The sequence below is a fragment of the Camelus dromedarius genome, chromosome 30, assembly GCF_036321535.1.
Source record: "Camelus dromedarius isolate mCamDro1 chromosome 30, mCamDro1.pat, whole genome shotgun sequence".
Taxonomy (NCBI): Eukaryota; Metazoa; Chordata; class Mammalia; order Artiodactyla; family Camelidae; genus Camelus; species Camelus dromedarius.
In genome coordinates, this window is record NC_087465.1 from 7,095,537 (window position 1) to 7,117,775 (window position 22,239).

At 40.7% G+C, this 22,239-nt stretch overlaps 1 protein-coding gene across 2 annotated transcripts in view; it reads left to right on the plus strand.

Moving 5' to 3' along the window:
- The window catches only part of NKAIN3 (sodium/potassium transporting ATPase interacting 3), a 411,817-nt gene that overhangs the window by 216,056 nt on the left and 173,522 nt on the right, over positions 1 to 22,239 (plus strand). The window lies entirely within an intron of this gene.

Genomic DNA, 22,239 nt, shown 5'->3' on the forward strand with positions numbered 1-22,239 from the left:
CTGCTAGCATTTGTGGTTTAGGTCTTATAAAAGTTGCCTTGGCCAGCATAGGGACTTTTAGAATTGTCAGGCTCTGTTGAATTCCACTTGTAACAAAGAATTTTTGATTCAGCCAAGCAGTAAAAATCCCTGAACGATTTTCTCCAGAGCCTCCGGAGGTAGTTACTGCTTGTTCTACACTATAATAACTTAATAATTAGAACTTGTCATCATTTTCTCACATTGGCAAATGTATTCAGGAACCAGAAATGACATTTCTAATACTGAGTTCCATACAAATGCACCAGTACCTCCCTTTAATATTTGTGCTATTAATCTCATTTCACCACTAATTTCTAAGACAGGAAAAAAAAACCTAAATCAATGCCCAGTTGTTGTCTGTAACATGCAGATTATTAAGTAATTTTAAAATGCAAACTTTATGAATAAAATAATTGTGAATAAGTTAAGCATAGCATTTTTTCAACCCATAGCATTTTGTATCTTGTGATTTGAATGTCATTTTCAATCATATTTTTATTTCACTGGGTGAAAATTATCTTTTATTTCCCTCCCTATTAATTGATTTGGAATAAATTAGACCAGAGGAGATGTGTTCTATGGGACTGTCATCATAGTGTGTTGAAAGAAGGTTGAGTTTCAAATCAAAAGCCTTTCATTCAAATACTGTCTTTAACACTTATAAACTATGAGCCCTTAGGCAAATCATTGAACCCCAAAAGTCTCTGTGAATATAAAAACAGGACCATTTTCCAATGGTGACAATAACCAGTGCTTGTTTCGTGTTTAGCATTTTTTTAAGCACATCAAATATGATAACTCAGGTAAGCTTCAAAACAATTCTGTGATAATTTTTTTTAATTCTTCAGAAATAAAACAATAATAGCAGTGATTTGTTCCACGCAAGGCTGATTTCCCTCCGCTGCCCAAGGTGGCCTTTATGTACTGCTTCTTGTAACTGTTTTTCTGGTATCAATGTACATGTCAAGGTTTTTTTTTTTTTCCTCATTGCTTTAGGCTCAGGGTTAAAAAAAAAATGGTATAGTAGTCCCAGTTACTCATTTTATTACCCATTCAAATGCCATTAAGCAGTCAACCAAGTGTTCTAGATCATTAAAAGGATAGATGACTCCAGAAGGAACATCCATCCTAAAGATTTTCTGTTGTTCTCCTTATATTTACTGTTTCAGTTGCTGGTAACATCTCCCTCTCTAGCCCCAGTTAAGCCTCAGTTCCAATCTGTAGGAAATCTATTCTGGAAACTAGAGCAGAGTTAAAGACCCTTGATAAACCCAAGCACCTCTACCACTTTTCCAGGTTGCCCTCCATTTCATAAAGTATTTCTTGTCCACATGTGCTAGTTTATATACTAACTGTCTAGAGCTCTCCATCCCCTGCTCATTCATGAAGGCATTTCTTGGAATTACCCACTTGGATAGATTAAAAGATTATCTCCATCTTGAGTTTTACCCAAAATATCCATTCTAAAAGAGTGAATATTTCTCTAAAAACTGGATCCAGATGAATTTCCATAACATCTCTATGGCTTTGGGTGTTCCTCCAATGATGGGCATTACTTAACCATTCTGATTAACTAATAGTGCACATTCTCCTGGCCCTGAGCAGTCATACGTCTAGCCTGCTATGGGAATTCTTGATCATAACCTTCAGATTCTGCCCATAGCTCTGCATATACATTGTTACTGTGGTCTTGAGGGTCCCGATTCTCCCCAGACCTTCCAGAACCTGAAGGAAATGGATATGCAGTTTTAAGGAATGTGTGCATTATGGGCAGGTTGGGGATGACTGTGGGTAGATAACCAACAGCATCTGCACTTATATAATTAACTAGAGCCTCGGTTTCCTTTTCTGCAAAATGAGGAAAACCACAGCACTGAGTTTACTGGCTTGTTGAAAGAATTAAAAAAGCTCATTCATACAGAGGACTTAGAAGGATCCTGGCGTATCATGAGGTTTCAGTAAAAAGTGATTCTCCTCATTGCCGTCCGCATCATCATCTTTATTATTATTAAGAAATTAACAGACATCATGATCCTCATTCTGAAAAACCTTGGGGACATACATTCATTACTATGCAAGAGCTGTAAAAGGGGCAAAATGCAGGACTGAGTGACTTGTTTAAAAAGTATATAACAGTCCCTTGTGACAGGACCTCGGATCTGCATATGAACTTCACGGCTGTAACACTATTAATTAAACCCTTTCCTTCAACATGTAAATAGCTTTTTTGAAATGCTTCTGCAGCAAGATTCTCCTGGTGTCCCTACTGCTCCCCCTGGGAGAATTTTATGCATCTTTGGAGTCTCTAAGGCTGTTTTTCCTGCCTCACTTTACGATCACCAAGGGTACAATTAATAAGTTATTGCTGCTGCTTTGGAAGTTGCAAGACTTGAAATCATTTTCTTCTTCCTAGGAATACATTCAGAATGTAATTATGAAAACCCAACTCATTTGCTACATTTGAGGATACTGAAAGATAAGTTATGTTGAGAACTCGAGTCTTTCTTGCTTTTAATTCTGAATGAATTAAGCGGATGTCTCATGACATCTGTTTTGATTACTCCAAATTGTAGAACTTTAGGCTAATATTTCTTCTAATTGACTTTTCCTGAAAGCATGGAACTTACACATCAGTAATCCTAGAGAATTCTCAGTGTGACACATTTTCATAGAATTCAGACTTTGTATGACTGCATGAGCATAATTTAGGCATGAAAATGAATGCAAAGAAATTCTCTAAAGATTTGTCTTCTAAAAATTTAGGCAAGAAGCTGAGGAGGGAGATGGGCTGGCCCTCACTGACTGGTCCTCAATACAGGTGTTTCACATGGCTTCACACAAAAGGAAAGCTACCTTCATTTGTTTCTCTATATCATGTTTTAATGATTGTACTTTTTCTATAGTGACCTGATATGTGGGTATTTTGATTCTTGCAAGAATTTAAACTGTTTTCCCAAATGGCAATAATAGCACTTTCTTGTCCTCTTTTGACTTAAATTGTCACCACACGTTCATGAGGGTCCTCTTCTCTCGTGAGATTCTTCAGTTGAATTTTCCTCCTGAGCAGCCTGGCAGGGTCAGTGAGATCATTCTTCTTTCTCAAGGCTCATTCTTATTACCTAGCCTGAATTGTCCCTCTGTACTCATTGGGAAAGTTCTCCTTGTGGATCAAGATTCATTTTCCTTCAAGGTTGGCTTTTCCCACTACCCTTGTCCTTGGGCGGGCACTTTCAAGTAGAAGACTTGTAGACAATCAACAGAGCTCTGTGTAGGAGCAATTGCATAGCAGATAGCACTCTCAGTTCCCTTGAGCTGCTTACAGTCCATCCATTATTTTTAATAAACATTCTAAATATTTTTACATCTCAAAGAATTCTTTCTCTGTTGGCAGTTTCACACTAAATCAGTAATGTACAGTGTGTTTCCTTATTTAAATGAATACAAGTTAACTGAATTTAGTAGGGAGTATTAAACTTGCCTTTATTCTTTCCTCCTGCTGATTTCTTCCTCCTCAGATATTTTTCAAAAGGAATCTTGAAATGTGCTGTTTATGCAGGGCTGAAGCTAGGATATGAAATATCTTCATTTGAAAATAATGTATCAGCAAACAATATAGGAATAGCAGCCAAGAAATCCGGCAAAACTATGCCTACTTTTGAAACTACAAAAATGATACTCTATTTACTGTACCATGAGGTTTATTTATAACATATCTGTATCAATGAAACCCTTTGGAAAAATGCATAAGCTTTCAGTTCACTAGAATAACAAAATATTTCAGGTTCTGAACTAATACATTAGCATACACTTATCCTGCTGTCTCGAAAGAATGTTTCTGTCTGAAATAATGACTGGGGAGTTGAGGGGGCCTGGAGGTGGTGGTGAATATCTTTCCAGTCATTCAGGACCTATAAAGGAAGGACCATCACAGTCTGCTTTTAGGCATTAAATCAAAATGAGACCCCAAACCTTGCAAATGTTTATTTTTATGTTTGTTTCCTGCACAGTCCTTTTCCAAAGTGATGCAATTATGTTCTTTAAAAAAATAATAATAACATGGCAGCAAAAATATGGTTAGACATTTCATATTTCAAAGGACTTAAACTCTACCTTTTTCCTTTGGCCTATGTCTAGGTGAACATAGCTTCTGAAAAGAACATCTTCAGGGTCCTTGTAAAATAATAGTTTATTTTCCGCCTTAGAGAAAATGCACGTATAAACTCGATGTTATGTTTTTCATAGATTTCATCTCACACAAGTATTTTGAAAACCTTTGCTCAGAAAATCCAGTTTGCCTCCACATGATAGTCCGACGACATATAGAAACCACGATAAACTAAGTAGCTGCTGCAGCCTGGGTGGTGCTAGGGATTTTTAACCAGAAGTTCATGTGATGAGCGTAGGCCCTTCTGTAGAGGTTTATGTAGTTTTTTCAAAAAAGCAGACGGATCTATTATTCTATCAAGAGGAGTGCTGCTTGTTGCTGTAGAATTAGAGTCACCGTGTTGAACAGGGCCCAGGCAAAGGTAACTGAATAACTAGTTTATTGTCTCAGCTCATTGGATCATCATTATGAAACGGTTTTATTTCTCTGAATAAACTGTCTCCCAACTATTTTGTTTCAAACCGTATTCCCATTCCTCATTACACCGGGCAACAGATTCTGTGATGACTTTGGTCATTAGAAATTGGTCTCCTGTCTGATTCAGACCCGTTCTCCCCTCACCTGGGCTGACCATGCCTGAGGCCTTTACACACGTCTCTCTCCTCCCTTCCCTTGACTCCACTCCTCTGGGAGAGGACACCGGAAGTAGTCCGCTCGTCCAGCTTTAGCCCTGCGCTGATGACGCAGGCTGCAAGGGTCCTCCCCTTAGGCTTTTCCAGCTGCTACCAATGGCCGCTGCTCATGTGACAGTCTGCAAATTGGCTAATTCTGCCACTAAATTTGATAAAACAGTATTTATTTTAACATGTCCATAATTATTCCAATAGATGTAAGTTTGATAAGAGCCACAGGTTATATAATGTTAAGCCATTCTGAGTGGAATGTGGCTGCTGAATTTCCATGTCATGATTATTTAAAAAAAAAAAAAACTGGATTCTGCAGAGAAACCACACTTTTATAGCTTACATTCAAATGCTTTGCTGTGTTTTTAAAGGCAACGTGAAGAGGCTACTGCCAATTTTTTGATGCAGTCAGTTGAACATAAGATCATTTCAGAACAACAGTATGTGGAACAAATAGAACATGAGTAAAGGCCGTTAAGATTTGGGATTTTCTTGTGATGCTGATTAGTTTGTTCTGAAGACACACTCTCTTTGTTGTGGAAATGCCAGTTAAGAGTACAAGCCTGCTGGTGAAGAATTTCAGGTGACATTTGCAACGGTTCATAAGATTATAAAAGAGAGACTGGTAACACATTGAGTTTGCTGCATTTATTTACTTTTTTAAACCAGAATAGCAGCATATACCACCGAGTAGCCTTATAAAATAAAATAGCACCGCACGGTCAGATTATAACTGATGAACATTAAGCTGAAAAGCCCTGCAGGAAAAGAGGAGCCTGACTTTACTCTCAGATAGAGACAAACACGTCATTTCAATGCTTTGGATCAGATTTTCCTACGTAGCCTGTGGGAGGGAAATCACAGCTAACAGTAATCATATCTAAAACGTTCTCTTTGCCCAGAGAAAGTTTCTCTCTGAGCCGTTGTCCTGTGATGGCGTGAGGTTTCAGACTAATCTGAGTTCAAGTCTTGAACATAGATGGTAGTAAATGTACCTCTGCATCCAATTTGCAGTTTGGCTGTTTACGGCAGCAGCTGGAACCCTAATGCTGTGTGTCCCCCACCTGCCCCCGCCCCCCGCCCGGCTCAGAAAAGATAAGCTTGAAAATACAATGGGAGCTGAATGATGAGAAAATCAATCAGACTTATAGGGAAAGATGTGAAAAATAAAAATAATTGGCCAGAAGTTTAGTGCCAAAGACAAGAAGTGGGAAGGGAGATACGTTTTGCTCGCTTTTGACACAAGGAGGTGCTACGGGAAAGACAATTCAGAAATCCTGGTAAGGAGATGTCCTTTGCTGTGAAGCTCCGTTCATATCATGTCGGCCCAGCAGCAGGGCTGACCAGGGCGGTGGCCACAGCACGGACCTGCTCCGGGGACGAGCATCGGGAAACGTGAGTCATTCCAGCTCCTCCTGTCCTGTCTGCCAACAGAGAGGAAAACAGAAAGAAAAAGTGCCTGGAGCAAAGACTCACCCAGAAGATGAGGCAGAGCTGGCTGCTCCCAGCACAGACCACTGAACAGAGGCACAGGGTGACAGAATTAAAGGGGAGAAGGACACAGGAAGAATCTGAGTGACAGAATTAAAGGGGAGAAGGACACGGGAAGAATCTGAGTGACAGAATTAAAGGGGAGAAGGACACAGGAAGAATCTGAGTGTCCAGGACCCAGGATGAGCATGTATCTACTCCACCCCTGGGAAGCCCACAGCATTGACCGCCCTTTGCCTGTTTTCTGACTTAGGAATAACAGGAGAAAAGCAGGAATTGTCACTGTGCTCGCCTGTTAAAATCAGCACCTCGAAGCATCCAGTGGTCCAGATTCCCTGAGAAGTTGGCTTTTTTTCTGGGAACTCTGAGCCTACTTCAGGCACCAGATGGAATATCTCACAGTCAGATAACAAATGAAGCTGTGAAAATAAATGAAGTCATTCAAAAGAAGTAATTCTGCTTTATTCTTGTAGAAGCTGGTATGGTCCAAGGTCTGTGAGAACTTATTTGTGAAATCTGAACATCAGTAATTCTTAATCACCCAAAAGTATAGAAACTTTAAATATATATATATGTCTAAGATTAAAATTAGATGGAGAGGAACAAAACTGAATGTACTTTAGCTAAATGAAAAGAAAAAGGAAGACTATTTGCTGAATTAATTTACAAAAGGGAAATGTAACTTTCTGTGAAAAATCACATTGCTTTCCTCATTTTCTAGGTATTCAGCTACATCCATCTAATCACTGTCTCCTTAAATGGGGCAGACATTTCTAGTTATCTTGCATTATCTCTTGCCCCTCCTTCTGGTCAAGAGTCAGGGAAAATCGGCCTGTTTTAGATGGAAATGCTAAAGAACTATTTCCTGTGCCTTTATATGAGTAGGTGGAATTATCCAAGTTCTGGCCATTGAGCTGTAAGTAGAAGACTTGTGAAGGACTTCTGAGGAAGCTACTCAAGAGCTAACTCAGTTTAGAGGCAAGCTTAAGCTTAGTGACTTACAGAACACAAATCTTACACTTAGAAGAACACAAACCTTACTCACCCTTCTTCTATAGGTTTAGAAATCAGACATGAGTCTCAATGGACTAAAACCAAGGTGTGAGACAGTCACTATGGAAAACTGTATGGAAGGTCCTTGAAAATTAAAAATAGAACAACCGTATGATCCAACAATTCCACCCAAAGTATTCCCATGTTCTTTGCAGTATTATTTACAACAGCCAAGACATGGAAACAACCTAAGTGTCCATCACCAGATGAATGGATAAAGAAATGTGATATATTATAGGAATATTATTCAGTCATGATGAAGAAGGAAATCCTGCCATTTGCAGGAACATGGATGGAACTTGAGGGCATTATACAAGGTGAAGTAAGTCAGACAGAGAAAGACTAATACTGTACAATACACTAATATGTAGAACCTAAAAAAAAACACCTCACAGATACAGAGAATAGATTGGTGAATTCCAGGGACAGAGGGTGAGGGGTTTGAAAAATGGGTGAAGGTTGCCCAAAGGTACAAACTTCCAGTTATAAGAAGAATAAGTCCTGGGGATGTAATGTACAGCCTGGCGACTATAGTTAACAATATTGTACTATATTCTTAGAATATGCTAGGAGAGTAGATCTTAAAAGTTCTCATCACAAAAATCTTTGTAACACCTAAATGTCCATCGACAGAAGACTGGATGAAGAGGTTGTGGTATAGTTACACAACTCAGAGTTATACTACTCAGCCATAAGAAAGAATAAAATAATGCCTTTTGCAGCAACATGGATGGACCTGGAGATCGTCAGTCTAAGCGAAGTAAGCCAGAAAGAGGAAGAAAAATACCATTTATCACTCACATGTAGAATCTATTAAAAAAGACACAAATGAATTTATTTACAAAACAGAAACAGACTCACAGACATAGAGAACAAACTATTGGTTGCCAGTGAGGGAAGTAGTTGGGAAGGGATAAATTCGACTTCCAATAGTCCTTGAGCCTCAGGGCACACCCACAGGTGCCATGACAGTTCCTAGGTTGAACATAAGAAGGTCAAAATTGGTCAAAGATGTTGCCAGAGGATAGGTTCTTGCCTCACACAGTAAAGAATTCAAGAGCAAGGCCTGGTAAAAATGAAAGCAAGTTTACATAGAGAGATACACACTCCACAGACAGAGTGCGGTCTGTCTCACTCAGGAGGGAAAATGGCTTAGGAGACACACACTCCACAGGCAGAATGCAGGCCATCTCAGACAGGTGAGGGGAGAGAGACTGAGAGGTGTGGGGTGTTTAGTTTAAAGCAGAAGCAGATACACACTCCATAGACAGAGTGCGGGCCGTCTCAGAAGACAAGAGAGAGAGTGACCACGAGGTGCGGACTTGTTTGTTTTCACGGGCTCGGTAATTTTATATGCTAACCAGTAGGAGGGTTATTCCAACTATGCTGGGGAAGGTGCAGGGATTTCCCGGAATTGGGTCCCTGCCCATTTTTTGATCTCTCATGGTCAGCGTAGGAACTGTCGTGGCGTCTGTGGGTGCGCCATGAGGCTCAAGATCTACTGGAAGTCGAATCTTCTGCCAGCTTGGTCGCGACCACTTTGTCCTGTCCTCAATTGCTGTGTCAGTCCTTCAGTGGTTGTGCTCTGCCCCCTTCCCTCTTGTCTCAAAAGGACTCTGATTCCATAGTATCGCCAGGATCAGGGAAGGCTTCTGAACGAAGATGGGGTGAGTGAGGACTGTACACACTCAGTAAAGAACAGCATTACGAGCACCACACTGACCTGCTGACCTTCCAAACACAAACGCTCTTATTGGCCTGCCACCCACGAGAGAAGTGCTTTGAGATGCTACTTTTTTTAACTCCCTGTAGTGAATTTTCATCAGTCCACCCGCCTCCATCCCACACTCTTCCCAGACTCTCTTCTGGCCAGAATATATTGGAGAGAGAACTCTATGGGGTTACATGCATCAGAGCCAAGGTCACTTGGGAGGTGGACATGTAAGGACATGCTCTAAACAAGGGAGCTTTCTGGGTATACAGGTCATGACTGCCAGTGGCCTGGACATATCTGTTTAGGCACAGTTGGAGGAAGATGCCAGAATGCTGGTGGTCCTCTCGAAATAATCTGATGTTCATTTCCCTGAGCATAATAGACAAATGTGCTCCTCAAATGTAAGACTGTTTCATTGCACAACTGCACTATTTAGCTGAGAGCCAGTAACTGATTCGCAAAGTGGAAAGGCAGACATGCTTCCTGCAAAGCCCTCTGTGTGCTCCTGAAAGAAAAATGGCATTGACTTAAGAAGTCCTTTCAGAACAAGCACTCTATCCCCACACTTATTTTAACCACAAAAATTCAATTTGGTTAAGCTGTCTGGAGTCATCGACCCTATTTCCAGAACAATATGCAATGGTCTGATGGCATCATTTCTACATGGGCCATCTGATGTTTTAACTTGTACATAAAATTCATCATTTGTGCTTGTCCTTAAGAATAGAATTAACAAAAAAAGCACTTCCTCTGTGTATTTGAAGTATCAGGGGGCAGTAAGACTATTTGAAGTGTTAGTGTGAGAAGATACTCTGTCCTGCTTCAGGGCAGCAGAGAACAGCAGAAGCATTGAGCAGAAGCAGTGAGTTGTGCTTTCCCTTAACTGAGATCCTGAGACAAAGTGTGTAGTTATTATTTCCTACATACAATTAATCTTACATGCCGAGAGCAGGGTATGAATTTCGCTTTAGTATAATAGGCAGGCCGGCTACTGGTCCCTGAATCAATGACAGTCAGAAGAGCCTAGACATTGGGTGATCTGATGAATAATTTAAGACTGATTTGTTAACTGTGCAGCAGTGAAGGTAGCCGTGCAGGGAGACACATTGTCAATTGCCGGCAATTTACTACGTTTTTGAAAACCACAGGCAGCAATTTACAGAAAAGATTAGGCCAGTTACTGTACACGTGTGACATTTTCTTGATTTAAGATGTCAATCTGGAAAGCTGTTCACTGACAACTGGAGTTTGGAATGAGGTTATGAAGTTTATGAAGAACTGCTTTTACCTGAGAATGTCTATATTTCTGCCCTGGGAGACCCCTGAACGCACACCTCCTGCTGGGATTAAACGTGCATATGCAAATGAGCACTGTCGGAGAAGGGCGATGCACCTGCTCCTGGGCCGCTGAGCACCTTTGCATCACTCAGTGCTCTACTGCACTTGCCCATGAGAAAAGCATGTGATGGGCTTTGTTTCTTGGAGAAGAAATCACTGTCCACGTATTTCCTGAGTCCTGTGCTGTCTAGGGGGTGTGATCACTTTAATCCTGAACCAGAAGTTTACTTTGTGCTTCTTCATAAGAAGCTGATCAAAGGAAAATCCCATTTTTATTAGTGTAATTTCTTTCCATGTCTTTCCCTATTGGGATTAAGTCAGTAACAATAATTTCATCGTATTTGAATGTGTAAAAAGTGAAATGAAGATTGTCTTAGCCCCTGGTGGAATCTGATACTCTAAGGTATCTTGAAGGGGTATCTTGAAGGAGGACTTCTATAGGAAGAACATACATCAATACAGCATCTCATAATTTAAATATGACTAAGTATGACCTATGACTGATTATTTTTGGAGCTCTACTAAGAATTGGACTTCTGGTATATTTTAAAATTTATTCCCAATGTTTACATTATCAACTCCTCCAAGGATTCCTAACGAGCTTACATATCGCAAATCAGAGTTGTAACTGAAATTCCTTTTCTGAAATCACAGATCACAATAGTAATAATACTTTTTAATGAGTTTAGTTTTCCAGACAAGAAACAAGTCCAGAGTTCCTTTGTGTCTAGTTGTTAGCAATAAAATCAATCCAGAAACTAAGACAAATGCCTTCTTTCTTCTGCTTTCTGCTCTTTGTCTATTCGCCCATCTGGCTGGGTCTATAAACTCTGTTACAGACGGATGGCATGTCCTGTGTTTTGTTTAAGCATTTTCTCCTACATGCTTTTCCCAAAAGGAGAAAACAAGATAACCCTTTGATAAATTAATTTTTTATCCTCTATGTCAGATATTAAAAGCAAAATATAAAATGCTAGACATTTATCATAAAAGCCAAGAATCAATTTTTAATAGCTAGAAATTCGTATTAGACATAACTCTGGCTTTACCCAGAGGTTTTTTTTTTTAATGTAAAAAAATCAATAAAATTAAAACTCACATGAATGGACTACTTTTAAAGCATTACATTGAAGACTGGCACAGCTCTACAGTGGCTCAGCAGACTTACTGTTTTGCCATTTAAGGCAGTAGAAAAATTCTCTTAGCAACCACGTGTTAAGTTTTAAACTACTTCTACAATTTTGGCTTTGGATGGGTCTATCCAATGAAATCATACATTTTCATTGTTCATTCTTTGCATATGTATTTTTAATGTAAATATATATATTTACAGACAGGAAAAATGTTGGCTTAATTAAAAATAGCTATGTTGTAGGCAATAAAATCAAGGTTTATCTGTTTGAAGATTCGTGTAATAATGGTGACAGCTAACAGAATGCCTTGAATGGAGAGGCTTTCCCCATTGTTGAAAACATCAGGAAATGAATGCCCAAGGTCTCAATCGTGACAGGTTTACCCACTAAAGGCCCTTGCTGCTTGGGTCAGACTATAATGATTTTTCACTTGATCTATTTCTTGACCTGTAGAAACTCCCTGCTTTATTTTTCACTAAATCATCAGAAGCCTTATGTATTCTGTTATGAGCACCAAACAGAGGGGTGGTTTATTATTTCTTTGCATTTATATTGTGTTTTTCTTCATGTAGCTCAAGGGGCTTTACCGAACATGACAGCAGTCATCAAAACACTTTGTCAGGTCTGTAAGGCAGGAAGAAATGCTGCTATAAATGTGCCAGAGGCATAGTGCTTACCAGAAAACGTTCATTTTCTACATATTTTTCAAGACAGAAATTTTCTTTAAAATAAATTCCAACTTTCTTAAGTATTTTCTTTCCTTGGCCTTGGAATCAGACACTGGAGGACAACAAATTCACTGAGCATCTTGTCTGTGCCGGTATTATTGTAGATGCTAGAATATATTGGGGGGTTGAAAAGAATCTTCTCACAGAGATTTTACTGAAGTAGAAGAGACATAATGCATCAGCAAATAAGTACACGATATAATATCCTGTGTTTAGTGCTATCAAGAGAAAAAAAGGCAGGATAGGGGAGGGAGGGTGACCTCATGGAAAGACAGAGTTAAGAGGCCCAAGGGACAGACAGAAGCAAGCCACGCACAGATACAGGGGATGCCAGTTCCCAAGGTAGGAGGGTGCCTGCTATGCACGCTAACAGCAGGGATGCTGTGTGGTGTGGCTAACGTGCCGTGAACCAGGTGAGGAGGGCAAGCCATGAGGATGAAGAGCTGGGGAGTGACAAGGTCCTGTAGGAATCTGGTAGTTCATGGTGAGGATTTGGATTTGGCCAAATCTAATGAGAACCCAATGGAAGGTTGAGCATAGGGGAATGACAAGATAAAAAATCCGTGTGACTGTCATATAGGAAACAAGCGTAGAAGCAAGAGGACCCACGGAGAGATGACTGTGGTGGTCCCGGGAAGAAGTCAGGGTGGCCTGGACTAAGGTGGTGGCAGGGTGGTGGCAGTGGCAGAGGGGAGAGGAATCTGAACTGACTTGCAGTTGGAAACCGGAACGGACAGAAGTTGCTAAAGGACCAGAGGTGGTGTATGGGAGAGCTTTAAATTCTGTCTCTGCCCATTGTGCTACGGTCTTGGTGCCGTAGTTTTCTCACCTATAAGAGAGCAACAGTACAGTCATCCCCAGGTACCCACAGGGAAGTGGTTCCGGGACCCTTGCCAAGACCCAAATCCTCAGATGCTCAAGTCGCTTCTATAACACAGCACAGTATTTGTGTATAGTGTAGGCGTGTCCTCCTGTACACTGTAAATTTTCTCTAGATTACTTATAATACCTAATACAATGTAAATGCTATGTAAATAGCTGTAAATAGAATGTAAATGCTGAGTAAATAGTTATCGAGTTCAAGGCAAATTCGAGTTTTGCATTTTGCAGCGTTCTGGAATCATATTTCTTCGAAGATTTTCTACCTGCAGTTGTTTGAGTCAGCAAATACTGAACCTGTGAGTACAGAGGGTTGACAGTAATGACATCAGAGTGCAGTGAGAAGACAAGGCCTCTTGTGACGCAGAGCAGCCTCTCCATGCTTTGAGGCATCCACTCCCTCCACCTTCCCAACTAGCCCTTTTCTTCCTTCCTTCCTTCCTACTCTCTTTAACTTCACCCGCCTCACTTTTCTTCCTGAGCCTAACTTTCTTCATTTTGTGATAAATCCACTCTGCATTTTTAGACTAATCAAAATCTTTGCCTCAATAGTTGATGTACTTCATAAATATATATATGTGTACATATACGTATCATATATATATATATATATATATACACATACACACACATACATATATAGGAAACTTCCATGGGAAAAGGAAACCAAGATGTGAGGTATTTTCAAGCAAAGGCAGGCTTTAACATTGAGAGAGAGAGAGAGGAACAAAAGGCTTTTGAAACTGAGAGTTGGTTAGAAAGTCCTTTTTTCTACCAACTTGTGTAAGTTTACCGTGAAATTCTTCTAATTTCAATGAGAACCAGTTATGCTTAAATCCATATTTTTATTTTTTGAGAAAGTCTTAACTGTGTGATTCAATTCTGACGCTGATCCATTCTCTGATCTCAAACACCAGCTGAGTGTCTAACTATTCAATTCAGTTCTGACGCTAACTGCCCAGAGGTAGCTCAGACTCCACAGCTCAGGGGCTCAGTCCCACGAAGACCGGCCCATGTCACGTGCCAGCTGCGAATCGGACCCCTGGGCTACTCAAACTTCTGCCCAGACAACTACAAATTCAGGAGTTCCTACAAACCCTTACTTGGATTCACGAAGGCACTCTACTTACGAGCATTGGTTCGTTATAAAGGATACACCTCAGGAACAGCCAAATGGGCAGGGAAGAGCGGGCAGGGAGTCGGGGAGGGGCTTCTGCACCCTCTGCAGGTGTGCCACCCTCCCAGCATCTCGACATGTTGCTCTGTTCACCAACCCAGAAGCTACTGGAACCAGGTTGTTCCAGAGTTTTTCAAGGAAGTTTCATTATGCAGGCATAATTGATAAAATCCATTGGCCATTGGTGTTCGAGCTCAATTACCAGCCCCTCTCTCCTCCCCAGAAGGGGTGGGGCTGAAAGTTCCAACCTTCTCATTCTGTGGTTGCTCCTGCTAGCAACCAGCTCTCTCCCTGATCTGTCTAAGGCTCTCATTCCCTCAGATTCACCTTGTCAGCATAAACTCAGGTAAGGTCAAAAGGGGCTCCTTGTGAATAATTACAGAAGACATATATTTTATTATGTCACCCTAGTCATGGCCTCTTTAATGACCATCCCAGTGAGAAAAGAACTTTCAAAACACCCAGACACGAGATGCTGTGGTTCACCCAGAATGAGAAAGACACTGAGTGCGGAGATCGGAAAAGGCGAAAAGAAACCCAGGAGACACAAGGACCTGAAGGCCGGCTGGGTAGCTGGCAAGTTCGCACAGGGAACTTATTTCACTCTGACATCAAACTCCCAAAGAAGGTGGCCTTGCCCCTGACACAGATAAGAAAATGGAAGGTTTAGAAAAAGTAAATAATTTACTCCTGGTCAGACAACTGATGTCTGGCAAATGTGGTTTTTAATCCTGGGCTGCTGTCTCCAAGACTAAGATTGCATCCGTTATTGACAGTTGCCTCTGGGATATGAAAGAATCACAAAATGGAAGGGAAAAAAAAGAAAAAACCCAGGGCAAACATATTACTGTATTCATACCTTCCTCCCCAGCCACTGAGAGCCTTCTGACCTATCTAAGCAGCCAGAAAGCCTGAGACATGGGAGATTTATGAATAAATGGAACTCTGCCCGCGTGGCTGACACCCAGGCTACCCTACCTAAAGTGATAAGGAGACTTAGCGTAGTAATCTCGTGCATTCAGTCATCAAAGGCTGCAAATCAACATTTGTGTTTGCAGATTTCAGGAGGGCTTTGGCCCTAAATTATCTGAAAAATTATCTTCTCACAGCTCTGTAATTAGGATCTGAAACAGTGGCTGGCCACCCCCCGCTTGCTGCTTCATTGGTTATCCTCGTGGTTAGAGCGGCAGCGGAACCTTGCAATTCACAGCAGCTCCAGCCACGTCGCCCCATTTAGTCCTGCACTGTGCCCTTCGTTCACCCCGCTCTGCAGACGAGGAAATCATGTTTCTGAGATGTTAAATCTCTGGTGAACACACATTGAATAAGTGCCTAAAGGGAGAGTCAGACTTCGAATATCAGACCCACACCCATGGATGTCGTCGGGGATGGGATGCAGATTTGGGGATGAAAGCATCTCAGTGACTTACTAGAATCCAGTAACTGCCTAGCAGTCAACCTAGCCGAGAACAAGGCAAGAAGGGTGAATCTTAAAGTGGAGCTGGTCCAAAAATACTGTTCCATCCAGCTGTGTGAAAACAGGTTGTATTGCTGCCCTTGCAGTGGACGATTACTTGTGTGGCTTGCCTTTTAAATTTTTTTTTTCATTTGTTTATTTGGCATGGCTTTTTCCTTCATTAGGGAAAAAAAAAGGAGAGAAGCAATTTAAAATAGGTACTCTACACTTTTTGCTACAGTGGAACAAGCATTTGGATTCAGTGCATGTTTGTTGTTAGACCTCAGGCTCCAACTTGGAGAAACTCTATTTCATTTAAGCAGGAGAATGTAACCAGGGGTCTCATGTGAGGATGCTGCTGCAGTGGGTGGATGTTACAGTGCAGTCAGAGGGATGCAAGTGAGCTTAACTGAATTCAAGCTGGCCATCCCCATGCTGAGTCACTCATATTATCAAGGGGATGGAAACACTCAAGCCTGAAACAGCCGATGCACGTGGGCAAAATGTACTGAAAGAACGTGCCAGTGGTTTTCAGGGTCTTTCTAACTGTTGACACATTAGTGAAATGCTTGTCAAGATGTGCCCAAAAAATCACAGTCATCAACATCCTTGAGAAAGAAAATGAACTAACCACGGGCTAGTGCTGACAGGAGGAGCTACAGGAATGTGTTAGATGCAGAGGTGTGTTAGCAAGTCTTTCTGGACAGTTTAAGGGATACTGGGGGCATTTGGAATATGTTATATTTGATTTTCACCTTCTGTGATGACTTTAGACCAAGATCTCCCGTAAGAGGCAAGTGCATTTTGCCTCTAAGTATCAATTCTTGGAAACCTGCTAGCCACCATTTATGCTACCACGAATCCAAGAAGAAAGGAAGTGCGGAAGTTGCTCCAATTTTTTTCCTAGAAATAAAAATAAAGTTTTATTCTTCCCCCTCCCCCTCCAGCCTCCTACCACTTTCTTTATGTATCAGACCCTTTTCTTAGTCAAGGAAGGTATTAATGATCTTATTAGCATATTAAACAATGGCATAGAAAAGGCTGACATTTCCAAAAGCTTTTGGTCAATGATTAAAGTAATGAAAGTTGCCAGTTACTCAGGCCAAGCCTATAAATGCCTTAAATGCACTCACTGCCTGAAAGGTCAGGTAAATTGAAGGGTAATGCAGGGCTGGCCCTGAACAGTCTGCATATGGTGATCCTGAGTGCTCTTAAAAGTGGCTGAAACCAAGAGGCCTGGTATTAATTCTGGCCAGCTTCCTGGTATTGATTAAGAAGTAATGGCAAGTGCTCATTTGTGGGCAAATTAAGAGATAAGTCCTTTCCAGAAGGTCATTTACAAGTCTTCTCTTTAATTAATATTACTGACTTGAAGATTTGCAGTGAAATTAGCCCATTAATTATAAAAGTCATCAGTTTGGAGAGAAGGAAAGGATAATTTATTTAATATCAGATCCAGGTTTTCAATAAGTTGCCATTTTTTATGACACTCTCCTAGAAAAAGTCTGAAGTCTTCAACTGAATTGAGTGGGTGACCATGGCCCAAGCTCTTATGTTTTGTTGTTGCCAATTATAAATGTTATTATATAAACATTTTTTTAAAACTGAAAAATGTATTGACTTATAATGAAGAAAAAAAATCTATCTTTCCCCAATTCCACCACTCATTGTATTTTAGTATTCCCATTTGTTAAGCTCGGCATATGTATACATTTTGTGTGTATGCGTATGCATGAGTACCTAGTATATACATAGCTCAGCACTTAATTAAATTTTTATTGTCAGACAATTGTAGATTCAACAGAATTATAAGAATTGATGCAGACAGAGCCTGTGTATCCTTTGCGCAATTGTCTCCAGTGGTAGCGTCTTGCCAAACTGTTGTCCAGTGTCACAGCCAAGATATTCCCATGGGTACACTCAAGAAATAGACTATTTCCATCCCACAGGCTCCCTTATGTTACCCTTTTATAGACACATACTTTCCTCCCATTGTTAAAGTCTGGAAACCACTAATCTGTTCTCCGTTTCTATAATTTTGTTATTTCAGAATGTTATATAAATGGAATCATACAGTATATAGCTTTTAGGGATAAGCCCTTTTTATTCAGCATAATTCTCTAGAGATTCACCCAAGTTGTTACATGCATCAATCGTTGATTCCTTTTTATTGCCGAGTTTTTATTCCGTGATATGGATGTGCTGGTTTATTTAACCATCCGTACATCTGGGTGGACGTCCAGGTGGTTTCCAGCTCTTGGCTATCACAAGTGAAACTTCTGTGAACGTTTGAGTGCAGGTTTTGTGTGAATGTGAAGTTTTCATTTTTCTGGGATAGTTGCCTAGGTGTGTAATTGCTGGATCGTTTGGTAGTTGCATGCTTAGTTTCATGGAAAACTGCTGAACTGTCTTCTAGAGTGACTGGACCATTTGCCTGCCCACTATCAACATATGAATATCTAGTTTCTCCGCATATTCGTCAGCATTTGGTGTTGTCACTATTACATAGTGTAGCCAATCTGATGGGTGCATAGAGATATCTCAGTGTGGTTTTAATTTGTATTTCCTTAATGGCTGATGGTGTAGAATATCTTTTCATGTGTTTATTTGCCATTGGTGAAATGTCTCTCCATGTCTTTTGCCCCATTTTCTAATTGGATTTGTTGGGGGTTTTTTAATGTTAAGCTTTGAGATTTCTTTATATATTCTAGATACTGGTCCTTTGTCAGAGATGTGGTTTACAAATATTTTCTCCCAGTCTGTAGACTGTCTTGTCATCCTCTTAACAGGCTCTATACTAGAGCAAATGTTTTTAAATTTGATGCGATGCAGCTTATCAACTTTCCTTCTTTATGGATAATACTTTTGGTTTCAAGTCTAAGAACTCTTTGCTAGCCCTAGACCCTGAAGATTTTCTTATTTTTCAAATAAGTTTCACAGTTTTATGTTTTATATTTAACCTGGTGGCCCATTTTGAGTTCATTAATTTAGCTGTAATTTTATTCCTTGTGTAAGACTGAATTAACATGTTCAGAATGAGAGAGCTTTTTTTGTGTGTTAAATCTAGAAATCCATGGATGAAGTGAGGCTGGGAGAAAAAAGACATAATTGGATATTAACTGAGGATAAACTACAGTCCATTTCAACCAGCTGAGACGAGGGATCTCAGCTGCGTCCTCTTCCCGGCAGTCTGCTCTCAGCAGTTCTCCAAAGGTCTAGTCCAGAACGCACACACATCACTTTCCTCCTCTCCCTTTGTTGCTACTGCTGAACTATTGAGGTCTTTGATCTCCTAAATCCACCTGTCTTCCTCTTCTTTCATTCCTCTTGTTATTTCTCTTTCTATTTATGAAGAATATCAGCCTAGACTTATGAAAATTGCAAAACACTGTAGAATTTAAAACATCTTTCATTCAATAAAAAATAAATGCAAACATAATGCTGGGGAAAAAAAAGAAAAGAAAAAAAGAATGTCAACTTAGTGCTAATATTGACCACTGCATTCAAATACTGTCAAATAAGCTAAAATCAAGCAACTGTTCCCTGGAAATAAAATATAACCACTCTGTGCATATAACCACTCTGGCCTTTCCTTCTCTAAGGAAATATAAAAAAGTCTGAACTAAAGCACTACCCGTGTATTTGCTTATAACCCAGACAGCTCTAACGTAGCTGTTTGGATATGGAAGCAGATCATAATCTCTAAGAATGCGATTTAGGGGAGCAGGCTCTGAACCAGGATCAAACGGCTCAAGAGAAGATGGAAAGATGTCAGATGGAGCACATCCTGCAGTAGAGAAACAGGGCAAATTCATGGATCTGGGGTCTCAGGATTTGTAAACACATTTTTTCTTTCCTCTCTTTCCTTATCGGCCTTGTAATTGTCATTTATCAAGGTGCTCTGGGGCCAATGGACATGCCTCAGAGTCAATATTTCTTTTCTGAAGTGGAAAATATATGACAGAATGATGAAAATGTAGGAAACTTTGGTTGACCATAAGCCATGCAAAGCGTCCAAAGGCTCCAGAAGAGAAGAAAATAAAAAGAAAAAAGGTGTCACTCTGGAGACAGAGACACGGAAACTAAGAGAACGTCCAGTATCTGAGACCATTAGCTTTAGGAAAGGAAAATCTCCATGTTTCTGTCTGGATAATAGCAATGGGATATTTCTCAAAACCACCCGCAGTGAGGTCATAAGGGGCCCCTCTGTCACAGGCCTGGCAGACGATTCAGGACGTGCTTGTTCTCCTGTGAGATCAACGATGGCAGAAAAAATGCCAGAAACTTACGTTGATGATCAACACGTGCAAAGGACAGGGTACTAGTCTGAGGAACACTAGTCATAATAGTCATAACAAAAGTGTTCTGGAGTACAAATAGTGGATGGTAAATTTTTCAGTAACGTTACTGATAGGTGCTTCTAGATATTGTCATGTAAGTGCCAAGGGATATTACAATTAGAAAAAAAATCATACATTTGTATAGACATTGTTTAAGTACCTAGAAATGTTAACCAATCAACACAGCCATTTATAAAGTTTATGGCTATGTCTAACTTTTATATTTGTATGATTTCTCCTACCGTCAATACTGTATGCAGAAAATGTCCAGCAAAGCATATATTTATATTAAAATAACAATGCTAATTATGGTCTGAACAACTGATCTATAGCATAACTTTGATGTGATATTTCAGAGCATAATATTCTCAGCTTGACTTAATCCTTCACATCTCATTCTTCCACCCATCCATCCACCCATTCATTCATCAGTATCCATGACATGCTGGACCTTGTCTTAGAGACATGAAGCTGGGATGGAGGTCTAGAAGTGGTAGACGGTTTTAATAAAAGCTTTGATTAATTAGTTCCTACTGGTTCCCAGCAAGTACTATCTCATTTAATTCTCACAAGAGTCCAAGGGGTAAATACCATGATTCACATTTAACAGATCAAGAAACTAGAGTTTGCTTGAGGTCCTAGGGCTGATATAATGGTGGAATCTGGACTCCCCTTCCGATTTTTCTGACTCAGAGCTAATTAAGTGCTGTGCTACAGTGAGTTATGTGACACCGATCACTAGATTTCTGCTCCATTTGAGTCCTGCCTCCACCACTTACCAACTCTGTGACTCAGGCAGATGGCTTCACATCACACCTCAACTTCCTCATCTGAAAAAAGGGGACAGGAATAGTGGAATAGTTCCTGCCTAACAGGTTGTGATAAGTCTGGCAGTTACTCTGACAGAGTAATAAAGCATGAGAAATGAAGGAGAAGGAGCACTTCGGTTTGCCTAAGGAATGGAGAAGAAAAGGTGACATGTGACAGGAGAGTTGAAGGGTGAGAAAGAATTGGAATTTGCCTGGTTCCCCCCCCTTCTCTTATGGGTCTTTTGAGCCATGACCACTATTTTATCAGCATTATGTATCTACTCACAGCAAAGACAAATCACAGGTATTGAACATTTATTACCTAAATGTCAGACATTGTTACAAACATTTTGCATGTGTTAATGTGACATAATCCAGACAGCAACCCTGTGATGAGGAAACCGAGGCACTGAGAGTTTAAATAATTTGCACAAGGACAACAGCTCATGAATCCTGTACTTGTGAGATGCTTACTTTGGGGGAAGGCTCAATTTCTAGCTCACTAGCCCTTGAGATATTTCTGTGCTCATTAGCTCTCAGCCCCACCCTCCCCGTTGGGGTGTAGGCACCAGCTGGAGTTTCTTGCCTCCCAACACAGCAAGTAGACGGGACAGGGACACGCAGTGATTCTATTAGTACGTCTCAGACAAGCCCTCCAGAGCCACTCAACCTCCATTGATTTCCTTGGAGAAAAGCCACATTTAGGCGGAAATGTAGAAATGGATTTCTTTGTTCCTGATAGAAATGCATATTTTACGCTGGGCCCAATAAATCCCACAAATGGGGAAGGTGAGTTCAGATCAAATGGAGATTTCAGGGGCTGTTTTTAGAGCAAATACATCAAGTGGCCTCTGAGGCGCAAACACTGAGAAAGCCTCAGGAGCACAAAGTCATGGTAGAAAGTCGTATGTCCTGCCTGGACGTAGCTGATGGCACTCTCATCTACCACCAGCCTCTGCAGGCGTCCCCAGGAGGTCCATGCGACACAGTGACTGGGGCATCAGGTCTAAAGCTGGGGCTCTGTGGACACACTCCAGAGGTTGGCCTCTCCCCTCCACATGCCAGCTCTCTGGCAGGTTACCTCGCTGGACCTCAGAGTTCCCATCTACAAAATGCACGTAATGACAGCTGGTTCCTCGCAGGGTGAACTAAGAGTTAAATGAGATGGAAGGTGTTGAAAGGAGTATCCACCACACATGCAGTGAATCAGTGAGAAAAACGGTGCACTTTGGCTGAAAGCATTTTTCTGTAAGTACTAACTTCAGACAGTAAGTCATCTGCCCTTGCCTCTGTGTTGCCAAATTAACAATTA